Source organism: Pleurodeles waltl, unplaced genomic scaffold (genome assembly GCF_031143425.1).
Source record: "Pleurodeles waltl isolate 20211129_DDA unplaced genomic scaffold, aPleWal1.hap1.20221129 scaffold_37, whole genome shotgun sequence".
Taxonomy (NCBI): domain Eukaryota; kingdom Metazoa; phylum Chordata; class Amphibia; order Caudata; family Salamandridae; genus Pleurodeles; species Pleurodeles waltl.
In genome coordinates this window covers 11,418,832-11,431,298 of record NW_027150076.1, presented here as the reverse complement: position 1 = coordinate 11,431,298, position 12,467 = coordinate 11,418,832, and positions in this window count along the sequence as shown.

Here is a 12,467-nt window from a genome sequence, read left to right as displayed (position 1 = left end):
TGAAGAGTGTTTAAGATTTGAAGTGGTATCTTTGGTTTTACCCTTATCCCCATGCTTATCTTGAGATTTTTCACCATCTTTCTTCTTATTGCCATCTTTGTCACCCCCTGTATGAACTTTTCTGTTCACCCTTGTTCTGACCCATTTGTCTGCCTTCTTTCCCAATTCTTGGGGAGAGGTCAGATCAGAGTCTACCAGGTACTGGTGCAATAAATCAGACACACAATTATTAAGAATATGCTCTCTCAGGATCAAGTTATACAGGCTGTCATAATCAGTAACTTTACTGCCATGTAACCACCCCTCCAAGGCCTTCACTGAATGGTCAACAAAATTAACCCAGTCTTGTGAAGACTCCTTTTTGGTCTCTCTGAACTTTATTCTGTATTGTTCAGTGGTTAAGCCATAACCATCCAGGAGTGCATTCTTAAGAACTGTAAAATTAGTGGCATCACTTTCTTTCACAGTAAGGAGCCTATCCCTACCTTTCCCACTAAATGATAGCCATAGGATAGCAGCCCACTGCCTTTGAGGGACATCCTGTACAACACAGGCCCTCTCAAGTGCAGCAAACCACTTGTTAATGTCATCCCCCTCCTTATAAGGGGGAACTATCTTGTGCAGATTCCTTGAATCATGCTCTCTTGCAGGATGACTATGGGGAATACTGCTGCTGCCACCATGGGTTTCAAAACCCAACTTCTGTCTTTCCTTCTCTAATTCTAAAGACTGTCTATCCAAATCCAGCTGTTGCTTCTTAAGCTTCAGTCTGGTTTGTTCCACTCTCAATCTATTGAGCTCCCTTTCTAACAATCTGTCTTCAGGGTGGGTGGGAGCGACATTCCTAGACACAGAAGTATGGTGAGAATGGACAGAAGGAGACCTGTCCCTTACAGAAGACACCCTAACAGCTTGGCTAACAGTATACTGTGAGAGCACACCATCTGTATGGTGTGATTCAACCTCTGTACCAACTATGCTAGACTGTCTAGAAATGGGCAGGCTAGGAAGTTTCTTTCCTGAATCTTTTCCTGGGGAAGTCCCTGGATCAGATTGGGAACCATTTGCTGCTTTTTCAACAGATGTGGCCCCTAAGGCCTTATCTTGTTCTCTAAGCATATTAAGCAACATTTCCAAAGAAGGATTCTTCCCTACACTCAAACCTCTCTCTACACAGAGACTCCTTGCTCCTTTCCAGCTAAGGTGATCATATGCAATCTTGGACAGGTCAACATTTTGGCCTGTGCCAGACATTTTTAGAGTGAGTTAAAGTGATAGAAAAAGAGAAAAAAGTTTTCAGAACTTTTAGAAAGACAGAAAAAAACTTTTTAAACTTTTTAGAACTTTTTAGAAAGTTTAGAAGTACTTTTCAGCACTTTAGAAAGGAGTGAAAAGAGGAAATGCAAAACTTTTTAGCTATGTGTACACACACTGAACATGTTTTGTATATTTTTCACTTATGAAAAGTACAATGACAAGAGTGGTAAGTAGTCTCAAAGCACTTATCCCACCGCTGCATAACCAATGTAGGAGGCTGGACTGGCTTGTAGTGAGTACCAAGGGGTACTTCCACCTTGCACCAGGCCCAGTTATCCCTTATTAGTGTATAGGGTGTCTAGCAGCTTAGGCTGATAGATAATGGTAGCTTAGCAGAGCAGCTTAGGCTGAACTAGGAGACGTGTGAAGCTACTACAGTACCACAAGTGTCACTTGCACAATATCATAAGAAAACACAATACACAGTTATACTAAAAATAAAGGTACTTTATTTTTATGACAATATGCCAAAGTATCTCAGTGAGTACCCTCAGTATGAGGATAGCAATTATACACAAGTTATATGTACACAATACCAAAAATATGCAGTATAGTCTTAGAAAACAGTGCAAACAATGTATAGTTACAATAGGATGCAATGGGGACACGTAGGGATAGGGGCAACACAAACCATATACTCCAAAAGTGGAATGTGAACCACGAATGGACCCCAAACCTATGTGACCTTGTAGAGGGTCGCTGGGACTATTAGAAAATAGTGAGAGTTAGAAAATTAGCCCTCCCCAAGACCCTGAAAAGTGAGTGCAAAGTGCACTGAAGTTCCCCAAAAGACAAAGAAGTCGTGATAGAGGAATAATGCAGGAAAGACACAAACCAACAATGTAACAACTGTGGATTTCCAATCTGGGGTACCTGTGGAACAAGGGGACCAAGTCCAAAAGTCACAAGCAAGTCGGAGATGGGCAGATGCCCAGGAAATGCCAGCTGTGGGTGCAAAGAAGCTTCTACTTGACAGAAGAAGCTGCGGTTTCTGCAAGAATGAAAAAGGCTAGAGACTTCCCCTTTGGTGGACGGATCCCTCTCGCCGAGGAGAGTCGTGCAGAAGTGTTTTCCCACTGAAAGAACGCCAACAAGCCTTGCTAGCTGCAAATCGTGCGGTTAGCGTTTTTGGAAGCTGCTGCGGCCCAGGAGGGACCAGGAGGTCGCAAATTGGACCAGGAAAGAGAGGGGACGTCGAGCAAGACTAGGAGCCCTCTCAGCAGCAGGTAGCACCCGAAGAAGTGCCAGAAACAGGCACTACAAGGATGCGTGAAACGGTGCTCGCCGAAGTTGCACAAAGGAGTCCCACGTCGCCGGAGACCAACTTAGAAAGTCGTGCAATGCAGGTTAGAGTGCCGTGGACCTAGGCTTGGCTGTGCACAAAGGATTTCTGCCGGAAGTGCACGGAAGCTGGAGTATTTGCAAAAGACGCGGTTTCCAACAATGCAGTCTGGCGTGGGGAGGCAAGGACTTACCTCCACCAAACTTGGACTGAAGAGTCACTGGACTGTGGGAGTCACTTGGACAGAGTTGCTGGATTCGAGGGACCTCGCTCGTCGTGCTGAGAGGAGACCCAAGTGACCGGTCATGCAGCTTTTTGGTGTCTGCGGTAGCAGGGGGAAGATTCCGTCGACCCACAGGAGATTTCTTGGGAGCTTCTAGTGCAGAGAGGAGGCAGACTACCCCCACAGCATGCACCACCAGGAAAACAGTCGAGAAGGCGGCAGGATCAGCGTTACAGAGTTGCAGTAGTCGTCTTTGCTACTATGTTGCAGTTTTGCAGGCTTCCAGCGCGGTCAGCAGTCGATTCCTTGGCAGAAGGTGAAGAGAGAGATGCAGAGGAACTCTGATGAGCTCTTGCATTCGTTATCTAAAGTTTCCCCAGAGACAGAGACCCTAAATAGCCAGAAAAGAGGGTTTGGCTACCTAGGAGAGAGGATAGGCTACTTACACCTGAAGGAGCCTATCAGAAGGAGTCTCTGACGTCACCTGGTGGCACTGGCCACTCAGAGCAGTCCAGTGTGCTGGCAGCACCTCTGTTTCCAAGATGGCAGAGGTCTGGAGCACACTGGAGGAGCTCTGGACACCTCCCAGGGGAGGTGCAGGTCAGGGGAGTGGTCACTCCCCTTTCCTTTGTCCAGTTTCGCGCCAGAGCAGGGGCTAAGGGGTCCCTGAACCGGTGTAGACTGGCTTATGCAGAATTGGGCACATCTGTGCCCATGAAAGCATTTCCAGAGGCTGGGGGAGGCTACTCCTCCCCTGCCTTCACACCATTTTCCAAAGGGAGAGGGTGTAACACCCTCTCTCAGAGGAAGTCCTTTGTTCTGCCATCCTGGGACAAGCCTGGCTTGACCCCAGGGGGGCAGAAACCTGTCTGAGGGGTTGGCAGCAGCAGCAGCTGCAGTGAAACCCCAGGAAAGGCAGTTTGGCAGTACCAGGGTCTGTGCTACAGACCACTGGGATCATGGGATTGTGCCAACAATGCCAGGATGGCATAGAGGGGGCAATTCCATGATCTTAGACATGTTACATGGCCATATTCGGAGTTACCATTGTGAAGCTACACATAGGTATTGACCTATGTGTAGTGCACGCGTGTAATGGTGTCCCCGCACTCACAAAGTCCGGGGAATTTGCCCTGAACAATGTGGGGGCACCTTGGCTAGTGCCAGGGTGCCCTCACACTAAGTAACTTTGCACCTAACCTTTACCAGGTAAAGGTTAGACATATAGGTGACTTATAAGTTACTTAAGTGCAGTGAAAAATGGCTGTGAAATAATGTGTGCATTATTTCACTCAGGCTGCAGTGGCAGGCCTGTGTAAGAATTGTCAGAGCTCCCTATGGGTGGCAAAAGAAATGCTGCAGCCCATAGGGATCTCCTGGAACCCCAATACCCTGGGTACCTCAGTACCATATACCAGGGAATTATAAGGGTGTTCCAGTGAGCCAATGTAAATTGGTAAAATTGGTCACTAGCCTGTTAGTGACAATTTAAAAGAAATGAGAGAGCATAACCACTGAGGTTCTGGTTAGCAGAGCCTCAGTGAGACAGTTAGGCACTACACAGGGAACACACACATATAGGCCACAAACTTATGAGCACTGGGGTCCTGGCTAGCAGGATCCCAGTGACACATAACAAACATACTGAAAACATAGGGTTTTCACTATGAGCACTGGGCCCTGGCTAGCAGGATCCCAGTGAGACAGTGAAAATACCCTGACATACACTCACAAACAGGCCAAAAGTGGGGGTAACAAGGCTAGAAAGAGGCTACTTTCTCACAGTTACTTTATGGCTCGAAAGCGCCATTTGAAGGGGTACTTTTTGTTATTATTATAACAGTATAGTTGGCACGTTATAGCCCTTAGCAGGAGGGCGGGTGGTGTCAGTAAGCATCTTTGGTTTCCTGTCTGTGATTGGATACTACCTCATGTTTTCATGACTGGGTCAAGGACATGTAGGACTAAGAGTAATGAGGATTACCAATAAGTAATCAGGGTAATCCTAAACACATGGCTAGCAAAGATTTTAAATTAAACTTACAGTCCATGCTGATCAAATAAATGTGATTTGTCTTACTTAATAGTATTGTGTAGAACATGTTTCATATTCTGTTAAATGTTCTCATTAAGTATTATATCTACATTTTTGTTTTGAGTTCATTTATAATTTGTAGTTGTAGGCAAAGCAGTTATAGGTGAAAAAACTACAAATTGGTTTTATCTTTTTCATTTTATGGTTTTGTTTTCCAATTTCAAGTTTGGCTGCCTTTTATTTTCTTTAGTTACCTTTGCAATGTTATAGATAGTGAAGTTCATTCAAGAAACATTCTTTGCTCATTTTCAAAACCTGGTGGTGATTTCTTCAACAACTGTTATCGTTTGCACACAATATGAAATGTTGTTAGATACTTGATTTAGTTAAAATGTAAATCAGCAACGTCTCCCATAGTATGTCCCAACTTTTGATTTTGCATTTCTTTATATCCAACAGAGAGAATACTTGAGTACATATTAAGATGAAGCATAGTAAAGGCTAGTAATGACTGTCCCCAGTATTCAGCAACAGAACAGCACTGTCAGGGACTGATAAACACCCACATTATCCAGCACAGTGTGGGCACCTCTAATTCCTGGACTAAAGCAAACCCATATGAAATCCAAATATTTCCTTTGTCCTGGCACAGGGTGTCAGGTATGAACATGTGCCCAGTAATAGCAGTGGTCAGAAATTGGTATATACTGGTTACCGAAATGTTAACCATGTGGTGATGTTAACAAAATGTAAACCCTGTGATTGGCCTCATCATAGTAACAAGAGAAAAAGTCAAACATTAACAAAAAACATTGGTGGTCATTACAACCCTGGCGGTCGGTGTTAAAGCGGCGGTAAGCCTGCCAACAGGCCGGCGGTAAAAAAAAATGGAATTACGACCGTGGCGGAAACCGCCAACATAGACAGTCACTTTAACACTACGACCGCCATGGCGGTACAAACAAACACAGCGGCGGTCACCGCCAACAGACAGATAGAGGACAATGTACCGCCCACAGAATTACAACCTACCAATCCGCCACCTTTTCCGGGGCGAATTCACCGCCAACAAAAACACGGCGGAAACAGGACTTTGAAGGGAAAACGCTCACCTCTGCACACCCCACGAGGAACCAGGATGCCATGGAACCAGAGCTCCACACTTTTCCAGCCTATATCTTCTTGCACCTCTACCAGGAGCACGAACGCCGGCGGCGAAGACCACGGTGAGTACTGCCCCTACGACACAGGGGAGGGGGGAGGGAAAAACAGTGACACACAGGCAACACGCAACACGCAACACCCCCACCCTCACCCACGACAACACACACACTAATACAGCATGATACATTACAGTTACACCCCCCAACCCCCCGGAAGAATGCAAAGACAAAAGGAAATTAGGTGAATGATTGTAATATATTAAAATTCAGTATTAAAAAAATATACATACACTATTTACAAATATATACACCAATAATATTAGTCCAAGGTATTCCACCATTATGTTCGTGGACCACTGGGCCCAAAATGCATAGGTGAGGCCCACACAAGATACCCGAACAAGACAGAGAGAACACTGCAGGGGCATCAGATAGAAATTAAACAGGCACCACAGGGGGAAGGGAAAGGGTGGGCACCTCAGCCGGTTGAGTGCACGACGGCAAATCCACGAGGGGGCCCCATGCCCACTGTTCAATCCTGGGGAATGCAAAGCCACAGTCTCTCAAGTCTCTACAGTGGGTGGTTTGCCCACTGTTCAGTCCTGGGGAGTGAAAAGCCACAGTCTCTCAAGTCTCTACAGTGGGTGGTTTGCCCACTATTCAATCCTGGGGAGTGCAAAGCCACAGTCTCTCAAGTCTCTACAGTGGGTGGTTTGCCCACTGTTCAGTCCTGGGGAGTGAAAAGCCACAGTCTCTCAAGTCTCTACAGTGGGTGGTTTGCCCACTATTCAATCCTGGGGAGTGCAAAGCCACAGTCTCTCAAGTCTCTACAGTGGGTGGTTTGCCCACTGTGCAATCCTAGGGAGTGCAAAGCCACAGTCTCTCAAGTCTCTACAGTGGGTGGTTTGCCCACTGTGCAATCCTGGGGAGTGCAAAGCCACAGTCTCTCAAGTGGATGTCAATCTCCACTGGTTCTGGAGGGGGCCTTGTGCCCAGAGTGCTTCATCCTGCCAAGGACTGAGGTAGTGGATGTATCTCTCCACTGGTTCTGGAGGGGGCCTTGTGCCCAGAGTGCTTCATCCTGCCAAGGACTGAGGTTGTGGATGTATCCCTCCACTGGTTCTGGAGGGGGCCTTGTGCCCAGAGTGGTTCTTCCTGCTCGTAGCGGCCTCAGTAGCGTCAGAGCTTTTGGCGCTCATGGGCCTGCGGTGCTTGTTGCGGCAGTGTCCTTGGCAGCGGTGCTTGTGGCGGAGGTGTCTTTGGCAGCGGTGCTTGTGGCGGCGGTATCTTTGGCAGCGGTGCTTGTGGCGGCGGTGTCCTTGGCAGCAGTGCTTGTGGCGGCGGTGTCCTTGGCAGCTGTACTTGTGGCGGGAGTGTCTTTGGCAGCGGTGCTTGTGGCGGCGGTGTCTTTGGCAGCGGTGCTTGTGGCGGCGGTGTCTTGGGTAGCGGTTCAGCTGCTGGCAGTCCTGTCTTGGGCAGCAGGGCTGCTGCTGGCGGTCCTATCTTAGGCAGCGGGGCTGCTGGTGGCGATCCTGTCTTGGGCTGAGGGGCTGCTGCTGGCGCTCCTGTCTTGGGCAGCAGGGCTGCTGCTGGCGGTCCTGTCTTGGGCAGCGGGGCTGCTGCTGGCGGTCCTGTCTTGGGCAGCAGGGCTGCTGCTGGCGGTCCTGTTTTGAACAGCAGTGCTGGGTGTCCTGTCTTGGGCAGCGGGGCTGCTGATGGCGGTCCTGTCTGGGGCAGTGGGGCTGCTGGCGGTCGGCTCCTTGGCAGCGGGGCTGATGGCGGTCTTCTCTGCCGTGCTGCTCTTCCCAGACTTGAAGGTTTTCTTGTGTACCTTCCCCACCTTGGAAGGTGTCGCAGCTGACTCCACACTCCCACCTGTACCCCTGGGAGCGGCTTTGGTGGCTGGTGTCTTCCCCCTCTCCCGCCGGGCACTGGCCAACTTTTGATGCTTGACAGGTGGGGGACTGTCCGTGCTGTGGCTCCTTGCTACACTGCCTGCCCTGCTGCCTGGTGCACTCCATAATCCGGTGACTACTGGCACCACTGGTCCTGCCAATGTTGTGGCTGAGGTGCTAGGTTGGGACCTGGAGAGTCGGGCCCTAGGAGACTGATGGGGTGGGGGAGGTGAGGGAAAGAGGTCAAGGCTGGCCAGGAAAAGTTTCTTAGGAACACTGGGACGGGTAGATGGAGGGGGTTTGGGAGTGGAGGAAGAGGTAGTGGTCGTAGGAGGTGTACGTTTGCTGACTTTGGGTGAAGGTGCATGGGCTGGAGGCTGTCGTGAGGTGGATGGCTGTTGGGTGGGTGTGTGGCTGCGTTTGTGTACCTTGGGAGGTGGCCTCACAGACACACTGGGAGAGGACACAGGGGATGTGTGAATGGTAGTGGGGGTGGTGACTGCACGTGAGCGGGGTGTGGTGGTGGGTGTGCTGGTGATGGACGTAGTGGCTGAATATGTAGTGCATGCAGGTGTGAGTTGAGACGAGACTGGGAGGGATGAGGGAGACGAGGAGGAGGGGGACACAGTGGAGGCAGTGGATGTTGGTATGTTTGCATGTGTGTGATGCTTGCGCGAGTGCCTGTGGGATGTGTGGTGCTTATGTTTGCCAGAGCTTCCTTTGTGTGTTGAGGTGTGTGCATGCTGGTCTGATGGTGTGCTTGGGATAGGCTGAGGTACAGGGGTGTGGGTCTGGGTGGAGGAAGTTGGAGGGGGGAGGCTAGAGACAGGGACAATGGCTGCCATCAGTGCTGAGGCCAGAGTCTGAAAAGCTCGCTGAAGGGCTGCGTGACCAGAATGAATGCCCTCCAGGAACGCATTGGTTTGTTGCAACTGCCTCTCTACAACCTGGATGGCATTAAAAATGGTAGACTTCCCAACAGCGAGGGACCTGAGGACGTCAATGGCCTTCTCACTGAGGGCAGCAGGGGTGACTGGGGCAGGGCCTGAGGTGCCTGGGGCGAAGGTGATGCCCACCCTCCTGGGTGAGCGGGCATGGGGCAAAGGCTGAGGGGCTGCTGGGAGGGCAGTCCTGGAGGGGGTGGTGGCAGCTGTACCTGTAGATTAGGGGGGCACAGATGGGCCTGCTACCACACCACAAGGGAGCTCCCATCATAGGACGAGTCCGTATCACTGGTGTCAGCTCCTGTCCCTGCTGTCGAGCTCCCCACACCCTCCGTCCCACTGGTGAAATCGGAGTCCGTAGTCTCTTCCTCCAGGGCCATGTGGGATGCAGCTCCCTCCTGCTCCGGTGCCACTGCTCCTCCGCCTGATGATGCTAATGCACACAAGTACAGGGAGACCACAAATAGGAGGGGGGGGAGACAGAAGAAAGACATGTTGACTGCATGCATTACCGCTACCGTTGGCTGACACAACAGACACAGAAGCCTCTTGCACTACGCCGCGCACTTGGGGTCCACTTTTCAATCCCTTGGACATGGCCTACAAGGCTATGGCCGATATCTGCACACATGGATGTCACAGGAGCCTGACTAGGTGTAGTTGGCACTGTACCCAGGTGAGGTGGGGTGCCACAGGGTCTGCCTGAAAAAGTGGACTTAACTAGCACAGTCACCCTGGCCTAGGGGAACCCACAGCCCACCTCCCCCACCCAGACATCTCCACTGTGTGCTGAATCAGCAGAATGAGAGTGCACTCACCTCCTTGTTGCTGCTGTGACGCCCTCAAGTGCCCATCCAACTCCGGATGCGCCAGTTATTGTGTTATTGTGCTACTATCATTCATTGAGATTATCAGAATTTCTTTTGTAGTCTGTTTCTTGTACTGTGTTTTCCAGTCATTTTTTGTTTGGTATGAGTGTGGTGTGGTTGAGATAAGTTACTCGTCCTTTTTCAATTTTAGTATTAGGTTTTTTGCTCTTAGCATCTTGTATAATTATTTAATAAACTTATATCTTGATCACAGAAGTTTCTATCTAGTCACTTTATTTGATGTCCAGCCTTATTGTGCATCTATAAAGCATGGTAATTTTTCGACATACAACTTGACGGGTTACAATATCCATTGAGATACGGGACCTGAGGAATATTTATTCCACAAGTTAATAGTTGTAGCGCTTTACTTAGATTTCCTCTATAGTAGTCTTTTCCCTGCTAGAGCTACGTCCATTTAATCAGGGAACCCCTTGTGGTACTTTTCCTCCGGATACGCCACCGCCAGGATCCTGAACATCAGGGGGGTCATGGTGCGACGGGCACCCCTCCCACGTTGGGAGGCCATCCCCAGCTGGGCCTCTGCCATCTTCTTGCTCCAGCGGCGACTGTCTTCCCATCTTTTACGGCAGTGGGTGCTCCGTCTGTAGTAGACCCTCAGGGTCTGCACACCCTTGGCGATGGCACGCCAAACATCCTTCTTCTGGTGGGCGCTGACCTACAGCAATTGTACAGGGGAAAAAGAAAAGTTATTACCAACTGCACCGTCACAGTCATTGGTCCGCATCCCTACCCTTGCCATGTGTCACATGCACTCACCGTCGTTTCATGCACGCCTCATTCTCCCCCCCCTATATTTCATCCACCCCACACCACACATGCATTGCCCATACAGCATGCTCACAGTGTACTTACCTGTTTGTCTGGAGGACCGTAGAGTAGCGTGTACTGGGGGAGGACCCCATCCACGAGTTTCTCCAACTCCTCTGTGCTGAAGGCAGGGGCCCTTTCCCCAGACGCACGAGCCATTGTCTCTTCCAGACTGAGGTCACAGCAGCACTTGCAGTGTAGGTCCTCTCCTGTCGAAGATCAGGTATCGAGTGATTGAACTGATAGAAAATGGCGGTCACGTCCGCGGCGGTGCGTACCATCACCGCTGGCGAACATCGTCATTGGCTCCTGGGACCCATAGGGTCCAATGTTAACCAATGCAGAATTGCGCTGCGGTCTTCGACTGCCTACCGCAACGGTGTACAATGCCAGCACAGTTACCTCATATCCCATTGTCCCACTTTACAAGTCAGGCAGCCGCCATTTCAGGGGCCCACATGGCTTTATTTTTAACTGCGTCCCACATACCTAGGCCTTGGCTCAACACTCATACAGGCAAATTTCGGGTTATGAATAGTTTTCTGAGTAAGCTGTGTTTACGTACCTCTGAGTTGATTGACTCTGTGCTCGATGTTGTCCTCCATAGGCACAGTCCGCTGGGACATGTGAGGAGATGGCGGTATCCTCCGGTGTACAGACCGCTGGTGGACCTGTAGACAATGGAGGAAAGACATGTAATCATCACCTACAGGCTTGATCGTGCCACAGTCCTGGAACTGTGTGCCCAGTTGGAGCCAGACCTGATGTCAGCTATCCGCCATCCCACAGGGATCCCCCCTCAAGTGCAGGTGCTGTCAGTACTCCATTTCCTTGCAAGTGGGTCATTTCTAACAACAGTGGCCATAGCATCAGGGATTTCCCAGCCTACGTTTTCCAACTTGTTGTCCAGAGTGTTGTCTGCCCTGCTGAAACACATGCAGAGCTACATCGTTTTCCCTCAGGTGGAGGATTTGCCAACAGTGAAAGGTGACTTCTATGCCCTGGGACATATCCCCAACATCATAGGTGCCATTGATGGGACACATGTGGCCTTGGTCCCCCCCGCAGGAGTGAACAGGTGTACAGAAACCGGAAGAACTACCATTCAATGAATGTGCAGATGGTGTGTTTGGCAGACCAGTCCATCTCCCATGTTAATGCCAAATTCCCTGGCTCAGTGCATGGTGCTTACATCCTGCGGAATAGCAGCATCCCTTATGTGATGGGGCATCTACAGAGGCACCGTGTGTGGCTACTAGGCGAGCACCTGGAACCAAATCAGTGGGAATAGTTGTCTGGGTCTGCGGATATCCCTAAGAGTTAGTGTGTGTCTAACAGTTGTCCCTCGCCATTTGCAGGTGACTCTGGTTACCCCAACCTGTCGTGGCTACTGACCCCAGTGAGGAATCCCAGGACAAGGGCAGAGGAACGCTACAATGAGGCCCATGGGCGAACTAGGAGGATTATAGAGTGGACCTTCGGCCTCCTGAAGGCCAGGTTCCGGAGCCTCCATATGACAGGTGGTTCCCTATTCTGCTCACCAAAGAAGGTGTGCCAGATCATCGTGGCCTGCTGTATGCTTCACAACTTGGCTTTGCGACGACAGGTTCTTTTTCTGCAGGAGGATGGTCCAGATGGAGGTGTTGTGGCAGCTGTGGAGCCTGTGGACAGTGAAGATGAGGAAGCAGAAGAAGAGGACATCGACAACAGGAACTCTGTGATACTGCAATACTTCCAGTGAGACACAGGTAAGAAGACAAACCTGCCTACTACATGTACTTTAACACTACTACCTCTCTACTGTCTGTCCTTTTCACCCAGTGTATGGCCACTGAGTTTTCACTTTCTCTTACGATTTCACAGATGTGGGTCCCACTGTGTGACATCTGCTTTGTTTCCTCATGGACT